Source organism: Euprymna scolopes, chromosome 7 (assembly GCF_053919585.1).
Source record: "Euprymna scolopes isolate OS-2025 chromosome 7, ASM5391958v1, whole genome shotgun sequence".
Lineage (NCBI taxonomy): Eukaryota > Metazoa > Mollusca > Cephalopoda > Sepiida > Sepiolidae > Euprymna > Euprymna scolopes.
In genome coordinates, this window is record NC_136488.1 from 153194894 (window position 1) to 153220286 (window position 25393).

The following is a 25393-nucleotide window of genomic DNA, read 5'->3' on the forward strand; positions in this document are numbered from 1 at the left end:
TTAGACAAAAATGAAAAATTAACATTTAGCTGAAACCCGTTTTTTTAAAATGATTGTTTCTAAATTTTAACTTTTTCACTAAATTCACTCATGAAACAGAATGTTTCCAGAATAATTTCTTTATTTTTGTTTTTTGGTGATAAACTATTATTTGAATTGTGCTTTGCATAATTAGCTAATCTTTTTACATTGTAGTTTTATGTAATTTTTATACGTTCAAATACTTTATACTTGCCATGAACTGTTCTCATAAGAATTCAAACGTGTCCATTTATGATTTTCAATCCTTTCATAATATTCTTCATCTTACAACTGACAATCCACGAATTTTATCAACCATCCTTGAGTGTCTTTTTGGCCTTCATAAGTGATGACTCCTGAGTTAAAAATAAAATAGTTTTGTAATTTTAAATACATACCTATTAAAATTTCATCTATCTGTACTGTTGATATTGGTTTTAAAATAATAAATGAACTCGTCTCCTCATAAGGAAACAGTTAGACAAAAGATCAATCTTTAATGTGGGGAAAGTCTAGCTCCCCAAAAAGGGCACTCTGGATAAGAATCAAAATTCAGATCATCTCAGTCTAAACATGTAAAAACATGTAAAATGTATGAGGTACTTACTTGGTATAGAAAAGTAATGCTGTACACCAAAAATTATGAAAACTGATCAAATAGAATTTTCATAAAAAATAAAGATAATTTAGTGCTTTTGACACAGACAGGAGACAATCACTGAGTCTTGACTCATTCACCGTGATGAAAATGATTTTGTTTTTGTAAATATATATATAAAATTGTTTTTTTTTTTTCTTGAGTTTAATTTGCATAAATACTTTTTTTTTTTTTTTTTTTACATGAGGGTCACCACTTATCCCTGAGTGGCTTCTGGGCTTTGATAAGGGTTATTGTGTGTACAGTAGTCAATGAGATAGTATTGGAGATTTGATAGTGTCTTACTTAAGAGGGCCGTTTGTCAGGAATTTGTTTATGCTGGACTTGAAGACATCCACGTTGTAGTCAGGTTGCAACAGGCAAGCGCAAGAGAGTTCCACATCCTTTCCCTTTCAGTTAAAATTCATTCTTTTTCTCAGCTTATCCTGCCTTGACAGTTCAAAATAGACTTCATAGTTTAGGATGCCCTTTTCTCTTCCCTGCAATCTCTTTCCCCTCAGAAGAGACAATGCGAGCCTATCTCTGCTTTAGCGTTATTTCCATGGCAAGTGCTCGTCTGAGCTCCAATCTATGGTCTCCTCTCACCAAACTTTCACAAAAAGCACTCGTCTATCTGAAACCACTGTTAATAATTTTCCCCACTCTGTATCTGTGCCTAAAACAGATTCCATGAACAAAGCTTCTTTCTTAGAACTGCACGCTTGTGGAATTCTCTTCCATTTGCCCATTTTCCAGCTGACTACAATTTGGTTGTCTTCAAGTCCAACGGAAACAAATTCTTGACGAACCATCCCCTTAAGTAATCCAGTTTACCAAATTTCCATTACTAACGATTACTACGAAATTATCCCATTGACTACTGTACACTCAATAACACTTATCCTCGAATGACCTCCGGGCCTTGATAAGTGGTGACACTATGTATAAAAAAAAAAAAAAATTTTGTAATAGAAGTTCTCATACAAGCAACAGCACTCTTGTTTAGCCTGTCAGGTGATGGGATTGGGGAAGGAAAAAGAGAAAATCTTCATTTTGTAGATGGGTACAAATCTTGATGTTGTTGGTGAAATGTATCTTTGTTTTTTGTCTTTTTTATTTACTAACAATTTCGGCCATTTATATTTTTACATATAACCCTTACCTTCAAATGGCCCTCATAACCCCTCACCCGGGAAAAAAAAATTGATGAATTCAACAACATGGAGGGGCCTACACAGTGTACCAACAATGGATGAAATGTTTGTTTGTTTGTTCTATTTTACGGCATATCAACCACTTTGGGGTCATTTAATGGCGAAAGGTTAGTTATGATGTGTTATATATTGGTTTGTTCTTCTTTAGGTTTTTTTTTGGGGGGGGGAGGTCTTTCCTTATATTTTAGAGTATATTTTAATCTCTTTCAGAAAATTGATAATTTTTTGGGGATCAATCTTGTTTAATATCGTTTTTAGATTGTTTTCTTGGTAATACTTTGTTCGGGTTTGTTCAAGGTCAATGCAGTTTGTCAGTATATGGTGTATTGTGTAGGGTTCTTGACACTGTTATACAGTTTGGTGTCTCCTCCCCTTTTAGTAGATGTGAGTGGGTGATGTGAGTGTGACCTATTCGTAGTCTGGTCATTACTACCTCTTCCTTTCTTGTTAACTTTTTGGTGTCTCTCGTTCCAATATTTGGTGTTATTTGGAATAATTTGTTTTTTGTAGATGAGCTCCAGTTTTCTTGCCATTTTCTCTTCAAATATGTGTTTATTTTAGTCTATAGGTCTGTATAGGGGATTTTTCCACTTATGTGGTTTTGTTGCAGAGTTTCCTTTGCTGCCTTATCTGCTTGTTCATTCATGTAGATGCCGATATGGCTTGGTATCCAGCAAAAGATAATGTTTTTTTTTTCATGGTTATGCCATCTATTTTGTTCAGCAATTTTGTAATAAGTGGGTTTGTCATTTTTTTTTTTTTTCTTTTAGAGATATGAGTATTGAAAGTGAGTCAGTAAATATATATTTTTGATGGTCATCATTGGTTATTATATTTAGTGCTAAATCTATAGCTGTTGCTTCTGCGCTGAAAATAGAAGATTCGTTTGGGAGCCTTTTCTTTAGTTTTATTTTTTTGTGGATGGTTGCACATCCTACTTTATCTCCATCTTTTGATCCGTCAGTGTAAATTTGTGTATATTCTTTGTATGTATTCTGGATGGTGGGTTTTCGTTTTGGGATATTTATGTAATTTTAATATTATGTGTGGTTGTTTGATCATCCAGGGTGGAGTTTTTGATTTGTTATATTTATGTATTTTTGTAATGTCCATTTGGGCTTCTGTGAGAAGGTTTTTTTATCCGGAGGCTATAGGGCTTGATGATATTTTCTTTCTTGCTGAAGAGATGTGTGTATTGTGGGTGGAGGGTACATTGGTATGCAGGATTTGATGGCCATGATGCCAGCTTTAGGTAATATTATAGCACTAACTTCTGTCGTCTTAGAATCAGTGGAGGCTCATGGGCCTCTATATAGAGGCTTTCTACTGGAGAGGTTCTAAATGCTCCCAAGGCCAATCTTAATCCTTGATGATGGATTGTATTTAGTTCTTTTATGTAGGACTTCCTTGCTGCTCCATAGATGAAGCATCCGTAGTCCATTTTAGATATGATTAGAGTTTGGTATAGTTTCAATAATGTGACTTTGTCTGCATCCCAATCAGTGTGTGCTAGGACTTTGATCAATTGCATTGTCTTTTGGCATTTTGCTTTTAAATATTTTATATGTGGTATGAAAGTCAATTTCTTATTGAATATAATACCTAAATATTTATGTTGGTCGGTGAATGGAATGTTCTTGTTATCCAGTTTCAGGTTGGGGTCGTGGCGGAATTTTCATAATTTGCAAAAGTGGATGCATTTAGTTTTTTCCTCTGAGAATGTAAATCCATTTTCTATGGCCCATTTGTTTATTTTATTCAGACAGAGTTGTAGTTTGCGTTCGGCTGTTTGTATATATTTAGATTGGTAGTATATAAGTAGGTCGTCTACATATAGGGCGTTTTCAATTCTTGGGTCTATGTTTTTTATGATATTGTTTATTTTAATGTTGAAGAGGGTGACAGACAGGATACTGCCTTGGGGGACACCCATTTCTTGATCTTTTTGGACTGAATAAGTGTTGTCCATCCGTACTTGGAAGCTTCTATTTGTTAAATTTCTGATAATTTCTGGCATTCTGCCCCGAAGTCCTAATTCATACAGGTCTTTTTGGATTCCGTATTTCCAAGCGGTGTCATACGCCTTTTGCATGTCAAAAAAAATTGCTATTAGATGTTCTTTTTTTTGCAAATGCTTCTCTTATGCGTGTTTCCAGTTTTATTAAGTGGTCGGTGGGGCTTCTATTTTTCCTGAAACCCGACTGGCTTTCTGTTATTAGATTTTTGCTTTCCAAGTACCAATTTAACCTTTCGTTAATCATTCTCTCAAAAGTTTTGCACAAACAACTAGTGAGTGCAATGGGTCGGTAGTTTGTTGGGTTTGTATGATTTTTTTTTGGCTTAGGTATTGGGATCACTGTTGCCTGCTTCCAGTTTTTTGGGATGCTGTTAGTTATCCATATCTCATTGTAAATTTGTAATAAGTAGTTCAGTGATGGTTTTGGTAGTTTTTTGAGGAATTGATAATGGATCTCGTCGGGGCCGACTGCTGTATTGTGAGATTTGTTTATTGCCTCCTCTAGTTCTGTGCTGTTGAATAATTGATTGTAATTTCCTCCATTTTTTTGATTTGAAGTTTATTTTTTCTTCATTTTTCTTTATAGCTTGGAATTTTTTATTTTGGTTTTTTGATGATGAGTTCATTGAGAATTGTTCTGCTAATTTATTTGCGATATTTTTCTTGTCGGTAATCTTGTCGCATATAAGGTGTTTAATAAGGTTCTTTGTATTTTTTCCTGCTATTTTTCTGACCATCTCCCATACTTTTTTGTGTTTTGATTAATTTTTGTTACATAGTCTTTCCACATGTTCCGTTTTGATTCTTTGATAGTTTTCCGTGCTTTGGCCTTGCTGTTTTTATACGTGTCCAAATTTTCTTTCGTTGGACTGTTTTTGAATTTCCTTAGGTTTGCATGTCTGGCTCTTATAGCTTCTTTGCATTCTTTATTGTACCAGGGTTTGTTATATTTTGTAGGAGTGGAACTTTTTGGTATGTTCTCCTCGGCTATTGTGAGTAGGGTATTGCTGAAATATGTGATGTGTTCTAAGTTAGGATTCGCTTCAGGTATTAATCTGTGTTGACATGTATTTTGGAATTTTTCCCAATTTGCCTTTTGTAAATTCCAGCGGGGTGTTTTGTCTTCTAGTTTGGGATTCTCGTTTTCTATTATGATTGGGAAGTGGTCACTTCCGCATGTATCCTTATGTGTTCTCCAGCTACAATCCATGTATATAGTTGGGTCACATAGAGTTATATCGATTTCTGATAGGGTTCCCCCGTTGGTGTGTGCATGTATGTATTCTCTTTGTTGTTGAGTAGGCATAGATCATTTTGGTTAATTATTTTTTCTATGGTTTGGCCTCTTTTGTTGTTTTTTTTTTTTTACTGCCCCACCATATATTGTGACTATTGAAGTCTCCCAGGAGTAGAAAAGGTTTAGATAGTTGTTTGATTATATTGTTTAATTCTGTTTCGTTTGGTGGTATATAGAGTGAACACAGGGTTACTGTTTTGTGTAGTGTTGCAATTATTGCAACAGCTTGCATATTTGTTTTTAAGTTCACTTTGCTGTGTGGAATGTTTTTGTTTATCAGTATTGATGATCCACCGGTGGCTTTGCATGATAATTTGTTTATGTGGTTGTATATTGAGTAGTGTTTTATGTTAATTTTGTCATTTTCTTTTAAGTGTTTCCTGTAGGCAAATTATTGCGGGACATAGGGATTTGATAAATATTTGTATTTCTTCGATATTAATTTTTAATCCTCTTATGTTCCACTGTAGGGTTTTGTTAGCCATGGTTTATATTTTCTTTCTTTTGTTTTGGGTTGTTAGATTTCTCAATCTCCATGACTTCATGGCTTTCGAGTCCTGGTGGCATAGTGTTTTTTTGTTTGTCTTTATCTTTGGTTTGTGAGCTAGGGCTTTTATTTGTTTTTGTTTGTGATCATGGTGTTCTGTAGGAGGGTTTTAGTTCTTGCTTTGTTTCATTCTCTTTTTTGTTAATTCTTTCTTGTATTGGTAATTCTTTGATTCTGGATGTGCTAGGGGTTTGTGCGGATTCTATTTCTGTTTGATTTGGTGTTTTTATTAATTGGTTTTTCTTTTCTTTGTTTTATTTCAGAGTATGTGTTCGTTTTTGTGGTATCTGTAATTATTGGTTTTATTTCAGTTATGAATTTTTGCCAGTCGTTTGGTCCAAGTTTTCTTAATTTTTCAATGAGTATATCGTATTTATCTTTTTTTTCTGTAATTTCCTTTTTGGTAATTTGTGCATAACTTTTCTCAGTCATATATCTGCCTACAATTTTCCTTGCTTCGGGGAATGAGATATTTTGCTTTTGTTTTACTGTTACGATTTCTTTTTCTTTTTTCCATATGTCACAGCTTCTTGCATAGGCTGGGTGGTCCTCTCCGCAGTTTGCACATTTGCATCTGTTTGTACACTCGTTTGAATTGTGGTCTAGGTTTCTTTGGTTACATTTGCCACAGACAGGTTGATTGTAGCATACATCCTCATGGTGTCCGAATTTTTGGCATTTTTGACATCTAAGTGGGTTTGGTATGAATAGTTCAACTTTTATGTTTGTATAACCGATTTTTACTTCTGTTGGGGCCTTTGGTGTGTTAAACGTTATGATATAGGTGTTGGTTAAAATTGAGTTCCCATTTTTTTTAATTGATATTCTTTTTATGTCTGTTAGTCCTTGGGATTTTAGTTCGATTTTTATTTCGTCACTTGAACAGTATGATAGTTCTTTGCTTCTTATAGCGCCTTTTGATGAATTCATTTTACCGTGGGGATATGCTTTGATCTTTTTATTATGGAATTTTTCCATTTTTAAAAGGATATTGGCATCTTTTTTTTTTTTATATTCACTTCTACTAGAATTGTTCCATTTCTTAAATTCTTAACTGCTTTGGGTGATATTCTTGCAGCAATTACTTTCTGTATCAAGAATGGGGACAGTCTTGTCAGGGGGTTGTCATCTTCAGCTTCCAGGGTGATAAATCTTGGAAAGTCTTGTTTTTGTAAATCTTCTTCCTCTGAGCTGGAAATATCCGATATTTCCATGTGATTTCTTTTGGGAGGCTTTTTCTTTTTTTTTCCATTTCTATTTTTGTTTATTTATCATTTCTGCTGCTCCCCACCCACCTCGGAGCCCTATGTGGGAAGTGTTTGGGGGGGGAAACCCATTCGCCCCAAACACAACAGGGATACAGCAGAAGTATACTCTTCTTACTGTTGGATTCCAGCACCTGTGTTTCCTTCGTCCCCTCCAAGTGCCTTATTTTTGGAAGGGATGTTGGTTTTCCAGCCATGTTTCGTCCGTACTCAGCAAGTTGATTGACCCTTCAGCCACCGCTTACTAAATCAGTTTATTGCCTAATGTGGGGAGCGCAAGCGTGTTTTCTTGTTGTGTTTGTCTGATTTAGGGCTAGGCGTGACCAGCCGATTGATCGGAGCGGGCCTCTCCGACCGCCTGTCTAGCCAAGGTAAGGGCCAAAGTGGTGTGTTGGGAAGGGGAGGAAACCATTTCTATCCTCCGCAACCCTCAACCACCAGGATTCCGTTCCAAGGTGTCACGGGACGCCACCCACGGCAAACTGGTGGCCCCATTGAGGGACTTTTACTCTCTGCAGGGGGGTAGCTGGTGTATTCTAAAGCCCCACCGATAGGGCGAAGGGAGGAAGTGGAGAGGAAAAAAGGGGAGGGGGAGGAGAGGAAAAAAGGGGAGGGGGAGGAAAGGAGTTTTTGTTTTTGGAGAACATAATTAAGTTTTACAAAAGAGAATAGAAAAACAAAAAGGAACATCAATGTAGGTGCATTTCGTCTCAGGAAGCCAATAGACAGCCTGATCTGATAGCACCAGTGGATGAAATGAAATTCAACATAGCCTATATACAGCATTTAGTACAGTTCCTTTTGTTGTATGACAACGGTTCATTGATTGATGACTTAGTTGATTTACAAAAATTGTCAATACCACTTAATGATGTAAATGACAGAATATTAAGATGTGCCATTTTAGTAAATTAACTTTAGTCAAATACAATGAAGAAACCTAAAAAAAAAAAAAAATGATAAATCGGCTTTCAAAACTATGTCCCCCTATCTTTATTCGGCCATTTTTGCCCGTAACTACTCTATAAAGATATAAGAACGAATTTATTTTTATTTATTTATTTTTTTTTTCTTCTACAAAACCTGGCTTCTGGCGGAATGTCTAGCGAAAAAAGCAAAAATAGCTGTCACGTGATGTTTTCAACTATCAATCAGCAGCAGCTAGTTAACAGGCGAACAATGTTTCTACCTGTCTCGTCCTCTTGCACTGACAAAAAGCGACATCAACACAAACGCTTACACTGTCCATTCATGCGCACGCGCGCACACACACATTAACGAAAAGCAACACATTCACATGTACGCCCACACCGTCGCACGCGTATACACATTCAAACTATAAACAAGCGTAAAAGCACATTTTATTATTCTTCCAACTGAATATTTCGGCCATGTTTTACAATAGACAAAACTAAAAGTGGCCACAAAATAAATGTTAACAAAAGGCAAAAGAAGTTATTTTTACACCTAACAAATTTTTTTTTTGCGTTTTGGCTTATTTTAAAGCGTTTATTTGGTTTGAAAAACGAATAGTGTCGAGTGATACTGCGTACGATAGAACAAGAAAAATGGCGGATATGCGACTGTCACATCTTTAGAATTTCGATAATCGTTAAAAATAAATAAATAATACTGGTAGAAGCCCACCTAAAAAATACCACTTTAGCTTTATAATTATTTATTTATTTTATAGTTTATTATTTATTTTGTAATAAATAATGATGGTAGTAACTAATTCTCGAGTTTGCCGGCTTTTTTTTATTAAGACAAGGGAAGTCACTCTATTATACTGTAGAAATGCATCATTTGTAACTATGGCAACCGAAGCTACCGTCAATGATTGAACAGAAGAAAGATTACATTTTAGAAGATGAACGATTGCAAACCATATTTTCCATGAAAACCGAAGATGTAACGGAAATAATTTTTTTAAAATGTGTTCCTTTTTTATCAGGTTTGATGGCTTTTTATGAAAGACAACTTAAAACACAAAAAGTTCATCGAATGTGGTGGGGAAGGGGGTCGATTTGGACATTCCGTATTTAATCAAAACCTCTAAAACTTCATTAAATATTTTTTTTTAAGGCGAAAATGTTTACACATTTGTAATTATATCGCTATATAATCTCCTTACACTCTCCATTTTCCTTTAATGTATATTTTTTATACTTATGCAAAATATGGACTATGCTATTTCTATGGGCCCAAAGGTCAAAATCCTTTTAGATTTTTGATTCTGTGACTTTGGTTGGGAGTGGAAGAAAAGATGGTGCCAAATGAATGTCAGACTCCTGAACATTATACTGTTTTTCACAAGCATAAATCTTGTGCATGTGCGAGAACGCCAGCTATATTTAAAGATGGCTGACAATCATTCAAATACAACATGATGACTTACGTAAAACCCTAGTAGAACCCCAAACCAATTAACATACAAATATTTTATTTCCAATTAAATTCTTTATTATATTGATATTGGACTTGATATCTATAGTCTATTTCAGAGGCGAGAATATTTGTAGAAAATAAAGCTTCCCCCCCCCCCAAACATTTTCTGTAATACTGCTTCAATATTCTGTATAACTTAATAGATTTTTTTGTTAAATTTTGATATTTCTCATGTAGAGAAATTTATATTCTACCAATATGACTCGTCACACAAAATTATAGCTGTTTTTACCTATACCGAGGAGGTTATGTTTTCAATCATGTTTATAACTATGTTTGGTCATTTTGGTACAGACTAGAGTTCACATTGCTTGACTACATTGATCACTAGCAGGACTTGTTAACTGGTGCAGCCCGGTGGATGCATGCCCCCTCCTCATAAAAAATAAACTACGGTTGTTGGTGGTGGCCAATCCCCAACGTTCTAATGTTAAGAACATGTTTTGGAATAGACACCTCTAACCTCCTCGTGTTAAGAACGCCTTTCGGAATAGACACCGCAGTTTATGAGTGAAGTGGAACTGTCAAAGTATTTGACCCAAATTCAACCTTGATACATGTTGTCAGCATACACACCTGCAAAGACTAAACCAAAAAAAAAAAAAAAAAGTGGGGGTGGGTGGCAGTGTCGTGATTTAAAATTGACTTAGAAGCACAATGTTCCAAGTCAAGGTCATCCTGTTAATAAACCAATTGTGCAGATCTAGAAAGATGGTGTACAACCATACCAAATATTTTGCCATCAATGTCTATCCATTAGTAGCTAAAAGTATGTCTTGGGAAATAGACAAAAGTTTTCTATGGGCAGAGGCAAATATATCCACTATTTTTTTTTCTGTACCTAATGCTTTACATGCAAGAAAATTATATAAAATGTGGCATACTATCTTTTCAGCCTCTGGCAAATTTATTGTGTCTGGTGGTCATAACACAAGTTTAACTTTCCTAATAGTATATATCTGATTCATAAACAGAATTTTAATTTGAGTGTGCATGACTTGTTTAATTGTGATGGGAAGTCGGTGTCATTTTGTGATTAGTGTGTTTCACTTGATGTTGTGGTCTGGTTTCCTCATGGAGTACTCTTAACTCTACAGGAGAAAACCTTGAAATGTCATTCACATAGTCAAGGTCATCCTGTGACCACATTTTAGGACTACTTAACAAAATTGGGAAGTTTTTAATCAACTTTTGTCTTAAATATTGTTTTATATGAGTAAGTATCAACACCATTCATTTCTTGTATCTGCTTGACAGTCTTTTAAACTTTTCAGTCTCATTATTTCTTGGTTTCAATTATTTGGTTGTGAACAAATTTGACAAAAACCTTAAATGCTTTACCAGTCTTTTCAAGTTAGCTTGGTTTCCTCAAGTACCAGGAATTATTGTACTACTCGTTAACTGCTACACAATCTTGTTTTTTGGGTTTTTTTCATTTCCATGCGATGTGTCCGTTTTCTTATTGTCATTTTAGAATTTATTGAACATTTTCCAAGCTTTTCTGTTTCTTTTCCAGATATTCTGCACATTATAGTTTTACTTTTTGCCAGTTCTAGCTTTTTTTCATGTTTTGGTCTAGCTGGCATATATAGTTAATGAAATTAGAATGCAGAGCCCATCTTTTTTTCGTTGGTGGCTCATTCTTTTTAGTAGCTAAGTACTGTTGATATCTAGAGACTAAAATGAATCAAGGGTTTCATGAGCATTTGAAGTCAATAACTTACACACAAAAAAAACTTAAATTTTAAACATATTCTGATTAGCTGTGGGTTTTTTTTTTTTTTTGTACACAAAATTCAAATTTTCCAATGTCTCTTTATAGTTTCATACACATTATATCAACAAAGTAATCCCCACCTCTTTTACATCTTAATAATTTTCGCCTTGAGTTGACGGTCGATTAGGATTTTCAAGTTAAATTCAATTTTTACGATATCTTGTTTATTAAATTAGGATATGAAATTACAGAATAGGTTTGTTTTTTTTTTGTTGTCTCCTCTCCATATTAAGAATGTGTTTCTAAATAATGTTATTTCAGCACTGACCGCATTCGCCATAAGTATCATTTTTTTTGTTTTGTTTTTTGTTGAAATGTACCGTTTTTATAGCTAACTTGAATTTTCAAATATATTTTAAAAACAAATACTGAACCAAACAAAAGTCTCCTAAATGCTAACTATAGATTTTATTGAAAAATAAACTAAATTCATTATGTAGCAGATAATATGGAAATAACTTATTTCCATATTATTTCAAATAATCTAATTCTCAGTGTTTTCGATTTTTTAAAATTCAACTCCTAAGGCAAGGGACATAACACTAGATGATTATAAATGCATTAGTTGTAACTATGGCAACCGAAGCTGCTACCAATGTCGGAAGAGAAAAGATGCAATTGGATATAAAAAAAAAAAGTCCCAACTCATTTATTTTACAAGCTTTTTTTCAGAGTAGTTGCCACCAAAAAGTTTGTGTGAACGCTCCATGTTGCTTAACTTTAGTGAACTAACAGGAACTGGTGTGTCAACGTGAATATCATAGTTAATGATTATAATATTTCTTTTATAACATTTGTTTTTTTTCTGACATCAAAAGTTGATTTAGGCTGATTTGGCTGTGGCAAAACCAAATCTGATCTCAGATTTGTTCTATCGTATCACATTTCTGTGCAATCATATACCACATTTGCATGCATTTTGAAAATAATCACTTAAACAATTAGAAAACTTTTTTTATATTCTTTATAAATGCATTGTCATAAAAACCGTTAGTAATAGATAGAGGCTTCTTAGCTAATTAGGGAATGAATAAAACTTAGGAATATCACGATAGTTATACAATATAGAACTCCGAAAATGTGACAATGATACATGTTCATTCTAAGGCAGCAAGTTTAGGACTGCAAAACACATGAGGACTTGCTAACAATTATAAAGCCAGAAATTAATCATCTTTGTTTTTCTTTCAGCCAATTGTCATGACAGTAAAGAAGATGCCATTGCAGCAAATTAGTTCATTATCAACTGCAGTAAGACACCACGAAAAAATATTCTGCTCGGCGTGACTCTTGAGTATTGATTTCTTTCACTGCACACCTGACAAGTATGCTCGTGTGTTGATTCCACACAAACTAAGAAATGTTTGGCTCTTTTACAATGATCAACATCTTGTGAATCTACAAAAAAAAAGACGAATAACTAAAGTATTAATACAAGAATGTCTATAAATAATCTTATCTTTCATTTGAAATTTAGAATTTATCATAATGCTTATAAATTACATCTGTTATGGAAATATCATTTTTTCAAGAGACAAATCAAAAATATGGATTAGAATTTTATATTCAGTCTCCAGTTTATCAACATGATATAGAGAAAGAACACTTTCTCACGTTTTATCAGTTTTTTTTTTTTTTCTACACCAATAAATTTGTCAGTTTCACTCGACTGCAGAATCACATTTCCGATTTTGGCAATATTGAAATTATGGCAGCATCTTGAATTTTTAAAGAATATGAAACCATTTTCATTTCATTTGAAAATATTTTTGACTGCCCTAAAATTGTTGAAAATAAAACTTATCACAATAAAAATGTCTGCATCTGATGAATGGCTTGAGAAAAGGGATAAAATTCAATGCAAATCACAAAGAGGCAACACAGAAACTTTTCCAAAATCTGTATAAAAATAATTTTTTTTTTTTTTGTAAAAATAAACGTTTTGTTTGATAAAAATACTTTGTCCTTTTTTATTTTATTGATTCAATTGCACATAAATATATCTTCCTTTTAGCAAAATTGTTTATATACATTCTTCTTCCAAAATCTTCTAAAATTCCTTTTGTTTATTTCATATATTTTGGATTACTATGATTAAACATTCAAAATTTCAAGTTATAATTTCTTTTTTATTTAACTGTGCATGAATTCATTATTTTTCTTTTCCGTTAAAATTCATCATTTTTTCCTGAAATTGTCTTTTCATAGCAATGTATTCAAAGAATATAAAATAATTATTCTAGATGGTTGATATGCCGCAAACCAAACCTTATAATCAGTACATATAATCTTTCTCTGAGGTTATCAGAAGTAAACCCAAGTTTTACATTATACATCCATCATATTCACTTATTTCTATTTATGCAACACACTTCCTCGGACCCCATTAACCAGATTTCACTTTCATATATCATGACTATGTGCACATGCATGATAAACTCCTAATGCTTGCAATCATACTCGCATCTGCTCTGTGTTCCAATGATATCACAAAAGTAATAAAACGTTTCAACAAACTTAACTTCACCACACACACACACACACACACACACACACACACACACACACACACACTTGTTGGCTTTTGAGTTCTCATCCATCTTCATTCGCTTACACTTCTTGCGCATGAAAGCTGGTTATTCCTGTAAATTACTAGTAATTCTGCTACACTTGTCTGCCCAATGCATAAAAGTATCACAACAGATTGAATTGCATCTGACTCCTTTTTCATAAACTTAATAGAGGGACTTTATTCTTTTTTGGAGTTTAACAGCATTACAACTACTGAACATTCACCTTAAGACTATAACTTTCCATAGCAGTTTTCCAAGTTTTTAACTTAACAAGTAAGTCTTCCATCGTTTCATAGGTGAATATTAAATCATCAGCATACAGCATCTCTTTTGGACAACTCGTAAGAAACTCCCTCGACAATGCTTTTAACAAACTCTGTAAGGAGTCCTGATGTACTCGTACTTGAACATGAAAGCTGTCCCTAAATGTGCTGTTAATTCTATCATGACTTTGTTCAAACAATATACAGAAATGCTCAATCTACACAAACCACTCATATGCCCCTAGTTTAAGCAAAGCTCACCAGGCAAGCTTTCTTGTCACCGTCAAAAGCTTTTGATAGATCCACACAAGTAAAATACAGATTATTATTAATAAGATAATTCTCTTGCATTAGTCTCATGATAAATATAGCATCAGTCATATTTTTCACGGCATAAAACCAAACTTTCATTTATGCTTATCCGACTTATTTGCTGCTTAATTATTCCCTCAATCACTTTCAAGATTTGTAGTTACCTCTATTTTTATTAATTTAAGTTCTATTAAATTTAAAGTAAAATATAAGTTATTTTTATTAAGATAATTCTCTCATACTGTATTTCATTTATGCTTATTTGACTTATTTACTGCTCAATTATTCTTTCAATCACTTTTAAAACCTGTAGTTACCGCTATCTTTTATTAAAGTTCTGTTAAATTTTTGATACTCATGCAATACAGAATATTACGAGAGGTTGTTCTTGTTTTGTTTTTGTTTTTTATGTTTTTGCATAAGTTATTATTTGAATTGTGCATTGGGTAATCAGTTAATTGTTTTAAATTGTAGTTTTATATAATGTTTATAAACTCCAATACTTGACATAAATCATTCTAATACGAATTATAATTGTCTATTCCATTCATACTTTTCAATCCTTTCATAATATTCATCTTTCAACTGACAACCCACTAGTTTCATTAAACCCGAGTGGTTTTATCTTTACTAAGTGATGATGCCTTAGTAAAAATAAAAACATTATTGCTTGTAAATAATTGATTTTTTTTATGGATGTAAAAGTGAACATTTATGCCAATTTTTTTATCTACTGCAGTCATTTCTTTTTTTAATATTTATTCGAAATTATCGACTAGCATGTGCATCTATTTTTGCTTTAAAATTCTTCATATAGTTAAAACTTGATTTTTTTATTTAAAAAGTGTTTAAAAGTTATTTTTTTTCTATAAAATAATTTAAATGGCACACAATTTATGCAAAACAAAAGGCAATAATTAAAAGTTTAATTGTTAAAATTTTTTAAAAGTAAATAAAAATTTAATTTCAAAACGAAAAATACGATTTAAAACCAAAAATTAACTTTATGCAATATAGTTTTGGTCATCATTCAACTGAAAACCTTATTAACCTTTTTCCTTGAGTGACCATTGGCCATAGTAGGTAATATTAAGAAACTTTTGGAAGAAATTCTCGTACATTAATTGGATATCTGAATACATTTGGTGATATTTTTTGGCTATTTTATGGGAAATACTTTTCTTTAATGTATCAATAAACATTGATTCTATGTGTATTTGTTACACACTTAACTGCAGAAAAAGTCCATAGTAGAACTAAAAATGCCCATACTTTTCTTAGAAAAAAAGGTCTTTATTTCTATTTAAATACTGTTTATTTTCTTTTAAAAGAAGCAAACAAGTTGTCAGGTTGATATGGTTATTTATCAGATCAGCATTCTCGTTTTTCTTTTTTCCTTCCACGTGGTATAGTGTAAGTTTAAAAAACAAAGGAGATCAAAAGAATTAAATCTAAAAGCCTTAAATATGTGAAAAATAATTGCACTGCAGTTTACTTAGAAAAATTAATTTGATTGAAAAATATGCAGGAAGAAATTGTGGAAAAAATGATACGATACAAGGGAGCCTACAAAGAAATCTCATTTTAAAAATATCGCGGCTACATGCGTTAAATGTCAGATTTAATTAAAAACATGATAAAATGAAAACGAAACCTTGGTACTTCTACAGTTTATCACCGAAAATGGAGACGCTATCACCTGTCATTAAAATCAGAGGAAGACATCAGTATTTTAAACTATGATCGAAGTACGAGATAAATAATAAAAAAATTGTTTTATTAAAATTATATTTTCTTACGCAGATTTTTCAATAAATGTCTTTACAATTATATTTTGATACATTTTTATACAATGTATTGGTTTTCAAATGGTGCTCGCTCATAATTTAATAATTATGAATATGTCATTCTCATTTTCTGTTTTTAATAATAATCTATACTCCTATAAATTCGTTTTTCTTTTCTGCATATTGATATTCATATTAAAAACCCTCTTTTCTATTTAAAAAGACAATAAAATTTTCTTATATATGGGTTGTGGACTTGCATTCACTAGCAAAAGGTCTAACTAATTTGGATATTCTTTTAAACATTAATTCCCTATTAGTTGTTTCAGTTTTCTCATAGGATAATCATCTTTAGTTAACTATTACGTGTAATTATATTCATGCAGATAATCTACACGATTTATACTTGCGTAATATTTGCGTAAAAAAGTTATAGTAAACACAAAATTGTTTCCATATATATTTATGTATACATATATTTTTGTTTTACAAATTTTACCTACCAAACTCTTTTTTTTTTTTTACATGAGGGTCACCACTTATCAAGGCCCGAAGGCCACTCAGGGATAAGGGTTATTGCATGTACAGTAATCAATGAGATAGTATTGTAGTAATCATTAGTATTGGGGGTTTTGATAGAGTGTCTTACTTAAGGGGGCGGTTTGTCAGGAGTTTGTTTATGTTGGACTTGAAGACGTCCAAGTTGTAGTCAGGTGGGAAACAGGCAAGCGGCAGAGAGTTCCACTGGCGTGCAGTTCTAAGAAAGAAGCTTTTCTCATGGAATCTACGTTTGGATTTAGGCACAGATAAAGAGTGGGGAAAATTATTGGCAGTAGTTTCAGCCAGACGGGTGTTTCTCATGAAAGATTGGTGAGGGGGGACGAGGGATTGGAGCTCAGACGAGCACCTGCCATGGAAATAACGATAAAACAAAGACAGGCTCGCAACGTCTCTTCTGTGGGAGAGAGGTTGCAGGGAAGAGAAAAGGGCATCCCCCACTAAACCACAAAGTCTATTTTGTACTCTGTCAACGCAGGATAGGCTATTTTAGCAGCTCCTGCCCAGATGTGGCAGCAGTACTCCATCCTTGGACGTACTTGGCTTTTATACAGATAGAGAATTGCATCAGCAGTGAGATATCTTCTGGAGCGGTAGAAGGATCCCATTTTCCCAGTGTCCCTGGCAACAGATTTGATGTACGTGTTCCATTTCAGATCAGGAGTAAAGGTCAAACCCAGAAGCTTGTCAAAACATGGAGCCTCCCCAAGACGAGAGCCATCCATTTCAATTGATGCCAGATGGGGATCAGAGCGTTGATGATGTAAAGATAGAAGCTTGGTTTTGGATGAATTAAAAGTGACCAGCTACCTCTTCCCCCATTGTACCACGTGCTCAAGATCAGAGGAGAGATTTCATTTACGGCCTTTGATGTGCTGCCATAGATGGTCGTGTCATCAACACAGATGTCAACGAATGATTTAAGTATGTGTTTTGGGAGATCATTGATGTAGATCAGGAAGAGAGTTGGGCCCAGGATGGACCCCTGGGGGACTCCAGCATTAATACTGTGGGCCTCTGATTTTTGCCCATCAACCACTTCTCTTATGACCCTATCAGAGAGAAATGATTTAATGATTGAGAAAACATTTCCAGTAATACCGTAGCTGGAAATCTTGTGAAATAGGCCCTTATGCCATACCTTATCGAAGGCCTTCGATATGTCAAGAGCAATTGCCCTAGAAAGGAAACCTTTGTCAAGAGATTCACTAATCCTATGTGATATAACCGTTAGCACATCTGCTGTAGATCTTGCAGAGCGGAAACCATATTGCATGTCATTAAGAAGGTTGTTTCTGTTGAGGTGGTTGACTACTTCTTTATTTAATATGGATTCCAACAACTTACTCATGACACACAGGAGACTTATTGGTCTGTACTGAGAGGGAGATGACTTTTCACCTGAACTCTTAAATACAGGGCATACTGATGAGGTTTTTCAGGGTGTTGGAAAGCACTTCTCCTTAAGGCAACGCTTAAACAATTTTGTAAGTATGGGGGCAAGTTCTGGTTGGAGCTTTTTCAGCACTATAACTGGAATGCTGTCAGGGCCAGTTGCTTTACTGTAATCAAGGTTCTTGATTAGCTTGGCGACCTCACGCACAGATATTTGTATGTTGCATAGCGTGTTGTCTGTTATAGGAGGAAATACAGGGAGTTGATGGTCACTGTCGCATACGGTAAAATTAGCTGCAAAGTTCTTTGCAAATAGTCTGGCCTTGTCTGATGCTGACGAGATGACCTCAGGTCCATTGATGATAGTTGGGATAGAACGCACGCTTCTGTTCAAGATCCTGTTTGCTATTTGCCAGAACTGGTGGGAACCAAACCGCTGCTCAGCTACTTTGGATTTAACAGACTGAGCATATAGCTCTCTTGCATGTTTTATTACTCTTTTACAGTGGTTGCTAGCAGTCCTGAAAGCAGCTTTAATCCCAGTACATCTATTACGTTGGTAGTTATGGAAAAAGTAATTTCTGTGCGTGATGGCAGCAGCACATTCAGGGGAGAACCATGGCTAGCTATTAGGTTTTTGTTGGAATTTTTTGGATGGTCTGATACTACAGAGGACACATCCTTTTTAAACATGGAATGTACTGAAGCTGTCCCAGTCAGCCATAGAGTATCAATATACAGTACGGTGGAGAGGTACGTCTGAAGACTTATAACATTTCATTTTTATCTTAACTGTTACAACGGAGTGATCAGAGGATCCCAGAGGAGATAGAACGGAACATGAACACAGCTCAGGGGATGGTGTGAGGAAAAGGTCTAGAAGGCTTGCATATTGACCGGGTGTATCAGGCACACGGATGGGTTCGTGAACAATCTGAGTGAGGTCATAGGCAATGGCAAAATCATGACAAAACCTCCCCTCGTCATCGGTTTTATTTGAGTGGGTCAGCCATTCCACATTATAGACATTGAAGTCACCGCAAATGTGAATGTTAGCCAAAGGATGAGCAGACAGGATGTGGTCAATTTTCTCAGACATGCTCTTAAAGATAGTAACCCCACTGTTGTGGGGGCGATAGAGGGCAAACATAAATGCAGTGATGTAAGCTAGTGCAACCCGGAAGCACATATAACGTAAATTAGGGTCTTCACTGGAGATATCCCTACCACATGGAAAGCCATCTTTGATGTAGGCACATATTCCATGCCCATGGCGATCTTGGGGGGGGGGGGGGGTCAGATTTAGATGTTAAGTTGGAGTATCCTTTAATTATGAATTTGTCTAGAGAAGTGGTTGGCCCTATGCCAGTTTCACTTAGAAAGAATATGTACGGTTTTGTCTCCTGTAATTGGGTTTCAACCTCTGGAAGGTTGGAACGTAGACCCCTGATGTTGGAGGAGACCTGGTAGTTGGGGTCTACGTTGGAGGATGGGGTTCTAGGTTTATTCGTGTTTCTTTTTTGGAGATTTGTCATGATTGTTGAGGTTTTGGGGTTTGTGGAGCAGGTCGGTAGACTTGGTTGGAGCAGGACAGAGAGGGAAAATAAGAGAGAAAAAAGACAAGACATTTTTTTTTTTTTTGGTGGCACATGATAAAGTAAAGCCGTAACAATTACCCACTAGTATGGCATCGAGAGGCCCTACCAGAAACTGCTGTATGGTCCAGAATCCATTCACCAAATGGCAATACAGCAGCCCCGGTACTTTGCACCTGCTGATAGGACAGCCTCCTTAGTAGTTAATCCTCCTAGAGTTTTTGGTCTACAGACATGAAACTTCATATATATAGTATTTGAATCCATGCAAAACTTTATATTTGGGTTTTAGCCTGGAAAAATCCATGCAAAAGTGTGAAAATATTTTAAAAAATGAAATTTGCTAAGTGAAGGTCGAATGCCGGCATTACGAATGCATAACGTATTAGCTATTGGTTCATATTTTAATTTTTAGCTTTACAGTAAACATGTTTTCATAGTCCAGTCATTGACGGCAGAGGCAAAATAAATCCTGAGCTGAACGTTTTGGTTCTCGGTGGTGGCGCACGAGTCTTGCTTTTTTTTAAATACTTTTTAAATCATTACTATATATTGCATCCAATCTATTTATCTATTTAGATATCTATAAAAGTAAAAATGTCTGTCTGTCTTTTCTCTATGGTAGTTAAGGAAGACTATTGTACAAAAAGGTATTACTTTACATATTCACACTTTTTAATATATACATATGCACATAAAGTACATAGGGCCCGAACAAAGCCGGGCGGGACTGCTAGTATATACACACACACGTTTCAGGAAAAACTTTCCATTAATTAAATCGAAACATTTCCAATTAAACAATTACGGATATATGTACTCTTTCACTATCTTTTTTCATGCCAAAATAGACTTTATACGCCTTTTATAATATAAAATTTTCAAATTTCTTTAACAGAAATATATGATGAAAAATCGTCCTCTTTTTTTTTTTTGAAAAGATTTTTCGGTAAATATTTACTATGTCCCCCATCTCCCTGTGTTAAGAATGGTTTTCGGATTTTAAAAAATATCCAATCTCGAAAGCCGTTCTTAACATGGGAAGGTTGGGGGTGTTTATACTACGGTAGGGCAGGTCATAAAAAAAGCGAAAAAAAAAAAACCCCAGAAAAAACGATTTTATCAATTTTTTTTTTTAAATAATTTTCGGGTTTGTTTTACTGTACACATACATTCGAAAAAGTTGTCAAAAAACAAATATATAACAAATAAATGTTATCAAAGGCAAGATAAGTTACTTTTCTACTCAACTGGATATGTTTTTAGTGTTTATATTTAATGTAACATGTTTATTCAGCTTGAAAAACATACAATGTTTACCGATGTATTTGAAAATTTTAAATGGCAGCCGACTCTGTCTTTGAGGCGGTAAATTTGGGAAAATTAGTTATAAATAAAAAAAACAGACAAAATACTATTAGAAATTCGCTCAATATGTTACCGTGACATAAGTTGACATGTATTCGGTTGTTTTCTAACAGTATTTTGTCTAGTTTATTATTTATAATACCTTTTCCCAAACGTACCCTCTCCGAGAGACAGTCGGCTGCCATTTTGAATTTTCCAATACATCGGTAAACATTGCATGTTTTTCGAGCTGAATAAACATGTTACACTGAATAAAAACACGTGAATTATATCCAGTTAGGTAGAAAAGTAACTTATCTTGCCTTTGATAACATTTATTTGTTCTATATTTGTTTTTTGACAACTTTTTCGAATCTATGTGTACAGTAATACAAACCCAAAAAATGTTATCATGGCATGGCAAAAAGCCGGAAAATTCAGCTAAATTTGAAATTTAAATAAATTAACTGTAAAAATCGGCAATTGTACAATTTAAGACATTAAAAAAAAATTAAAATATCGAAAAAAAAAAAAAAACAATTTTTAAAAAAGGTTATATTGTATGTATCCATTTTGATCTCCGAGAGAGAGAAAAAAAATTGGGTTTGTATTACTGTACACATAGATTCGAAAAAGTTGTCAAAAAACAAATATATAACAAATAAATGTTATCAAAGGCACGATAAGTTTCTTTTCTACCTAACTGGATAATCTTTCGTGTTTTTATTCAATGTAACATATTTATTCAGCTCGAAAAACATAGTGTTTACCGATGTATTGGAAAATTCAAGATGGCGTCTGATTCTCTCTTTAACACGGTAAGTTTGGGAAAAGGTGTTATAAATAAAAAAAAAAACGGATAAAATACTGTCAAAAACTCGCTCAATATATGTTACCGTGACATAGGTTGACATATATTCGGAGAATCAGACGCCATCTTGAATTTTCGAATACATCGGTAAACACTGTATGTTTTTCGAGCTGAATAAATATGTTACATTGAATAAAAACACGAAAAATTATCCAGTTAGGTAGAAAAGAAACTTGTCTTGCCTTTGATAACATTTATTTGTTATATATTTGTTTTTTGACAACTTTTTCGAATCTGTGTACAGTAATACAAACCCAAAGTTTTTAAAAAGAACGCTTTTAACAATCTCCCCTATGGACTTTTTTTTTTCATCAGAATGGTCACAAATAAGCTGTTTTTCTTGTATAGATAGCTTTTTGTAATATATTCGAAATCAACATTTTGTTAAGTTGCTATTAAAATTGCTAATTTTCTGCGTTCCTTAATTTTTTGACGCCTTTAATTTAATTAAATTTATTTATATGTAAAAAATTAATATGTATTCAAAATCAAAAGAAAATTTTTTTTTTATTTAACTACCATTCGAAAATTCAAATTTTTTTCTTTTTCATAGACAAAGTTAGAAGCCATTCAAAAAAAATGATCAACGGTTCCTTAACTTTTGGACCCTACTGTGTTAGGTGTATCAGAATTTTTTGGGGAATTTTTGACACCCCTAACAGAAAACTGCGAATAAAATATAGAAAACTCGTAATTTCTCTTTCTAAAGTGGGTTATTTATTTCTTTATAGAATATACTTCCAAAATAAACTATTTAAGTTGTTTAAAAAATAATAGAAATATTATTTTTCATTTTTTTAAAAAGTGTTTACAAAGTGCGTGCGCTCAGGCAGCCATTTTTTTACGTAATGAAATCAATTGATTTTTACGAGATGAATATTTTTCAATTTTTAAACTTTAAAAATCGGCAGAATTGCAGTTTAATGCCCCATAGATCGCCGATTTCCAAAGTCGCATAACCAGCAAGTACACCGTCTGACCAGTGTATAGGTCAAATGCCCCCCCCCCCCAAAAAAAAATAGTAACATTTTTTTTAAATACATTTTCTCTGAAATTGACTTCCCCTAAAGTCTTTAGATATATATCTAAAAAATTAAATTAAAATGGGACCACGTGCGAAAACCTTTATTGTGCCAACCATTGAAATTATGACTAAAAGTGAAATAACACGAGGTGATTACATTAACAACTTTATTGCCTCAATTAGAGGAACCGTACTCTATTTTACAATGGATAGCTCGTCGTCGCCTTATAAAAAATGAAGCTTCTTGTGATGTCTGCAGTAATCCTGCGACATTACATAATTTTAAAACAGGTATAGATGGTTATCGTTGGCGTTGTAGAAGAGACAATACATCACAGAGTGTACGAAATGATTCGTTCTATGTTAGAAGCCATTTGCCATTAAAGAACCTTGTTGTTTTAACATACCTGTGGGCCAATGATGCCCCTCAAGTAGATATGGTACGAGAGGTACACATGGCTGAACACACCATTGTTGATTGGTGTAATTTTTTTCGTGAAGTATGCAGGGAATGGCTTGAAATAAATAATGAACGACCCATAGGTGGGAGAGATGATTCAGGAAACCGAATCGAAGTTGAAATAGACGAAACCAAATATTTCCACAGAAAATATCACCGAGGCCACTGGAAGGAAGGCCATTGGGTTTTTGGTGGTGTTCAAAGAAACAACGGTTCTTGCTTCATGGTCGAAGTAGCTGATCGAAGTGCCAACACACTTTTACCTTTAATCCAAAAATGGATTTTGCCGGGAAGCAGAATCATGTCTGACAAATGGGGTGCATACTATGGCATTGAAAACATAGCAGTTGGTGACTATGAACATCAAATAATTATACACAAAAAACATTTTGTTGATCCAGTCAATCAAGCTATACACACCCAAACAATTGAAGGACTGTGGATGCACGCTAAGCGCAAGCTAAGGCGTCAGTGTGGGACACGCGATGAGCTGTTCCCGTCTTATTTAAAAGAATTTATGTGGAGAAGGAATTTTAAAAGTAATTTTTTTAATAATTTTATTGTTTGTATTTCGGAAATATATCGTTTTTAGTTCATTGGAAAATATCTAAATTAGGTGCTTGTGCAGTTTACACCTAGTATTAAAAAACGAAAATTAAAAAAAAAATTATATTCTACGTACTCGTTATGGGTTAAAATTCTCATAAAAAAAAATTAACGTAATTTCATCAAGTAGTTTTTTTTAGTGCCGTAAAAACGATTTCGAAGATTCGAAAAACTCATCAAAAATGAGAACTTCATCCCATAACGAGTACGTAGAATATAATTTTTCTTTTTTTTGAAATTTTCGTGTAAACTGCACAAGCACCCTAAATTATCTTATTTGAGAAACAGTATTTCTTCGTAAAAGAATTTACGATATATATATATATATATATATATATATATATATATATATATATTAAATATTTTTTGTAAAATAAAAAAATTCATTTTAAAAAAAGTATTTCGGAAATATATCGTTTTTAGGGTCGACCTAGACGAGAGTACCCAAAATGGCCGACCAGGACTGAGATATGACACTTGACCGGATGTAATGGAAGAAATATCTCATGTATTTAATTTAAGCCGTCGTTTCGTATCTTACAACATCGTATCTTACATGTGGACGAGGCCATGTATAGGGAAGCGTATGGTATGAAAACAGACACAGCAATAAGAAATTTTAATCTGTTCTTAACGCACGTAACAGAAAAATACCCTGTCTAAAAATATGAACAAAAACCTTCATTCGTGATGTTTTTTTTCCTTTTCTAAATACCCTGTCTAAAAATATGGACAAAAACCTTTTTTTTTTTCCTTTTCTAAATAAATACCCTGTCTAAAAAAATATGAACAAAAACCTTCATTCGTTATGTTTTTTTTCCCTTCATCTAGAGCCGATGAATTTTCCGTTTTTTTGTTTTTTGTTTTTTTTTTTACTTCGTTTTGTTTTGGTAAGGTAACATTTACCGTTAAAAAAAAATGCATATCTTATAAACGACTCATTTGCCGTAAATTTCAGCAGACGACGCCATGCAGGTAAGTTGCAAATTGTTTTTTGGTCGACCTAGACGAGAGTACCCAAAATGGCCGACCAGGACTGAGATATGACACGTGACCGGATGTAATGGAAGAAATATCTCATGTATTTAATTTAAGCCGTCGTTTCGTATCTTACAACATCGTATCTTACAACATATACAACAAATACTTTATTGTAACTTTTTCTTTAATAATCTATATTTAATAAATATTTATATAAAATTATCAGAATTGAAAAAAAAGCCAAGCTGGCAACCCTGATAGGCACTTGAATGTACTTTGGCAACACGGCTCTAGCTGAAATAATTTATTAAGCAGTGTTGCCAAAGTAAATTCAAGTGCCTATCAGGGTTGACAGCTTGGTTTCTTTTTCAATTTTGGCTTCAAATTTGGCTTTTTTC

The 25393-nt window shown here is 33.8% G+C and overlaps 1 long non-coding RNA gene across 1 annotated transcript; it reads left to right on the forward strand.

The window, feature by feature from the left end:
* Nucleotides 1-241: 241 nt before the first annotated feature.
* LOC145280209 (uncharacterized) lies at nucleotides 242-13038 on the forward strand. The gene is made up of 2 exons (XR_013868577.1): nucleotides 242-8952; nucleotides 12415-13038. It is a non-coding gene; the product is annotated as an uncharacterized LOC145280209 (long non-coding RNA).
* Nucleotides 13039-25393: the final 12355 nt, after the last annotated feature.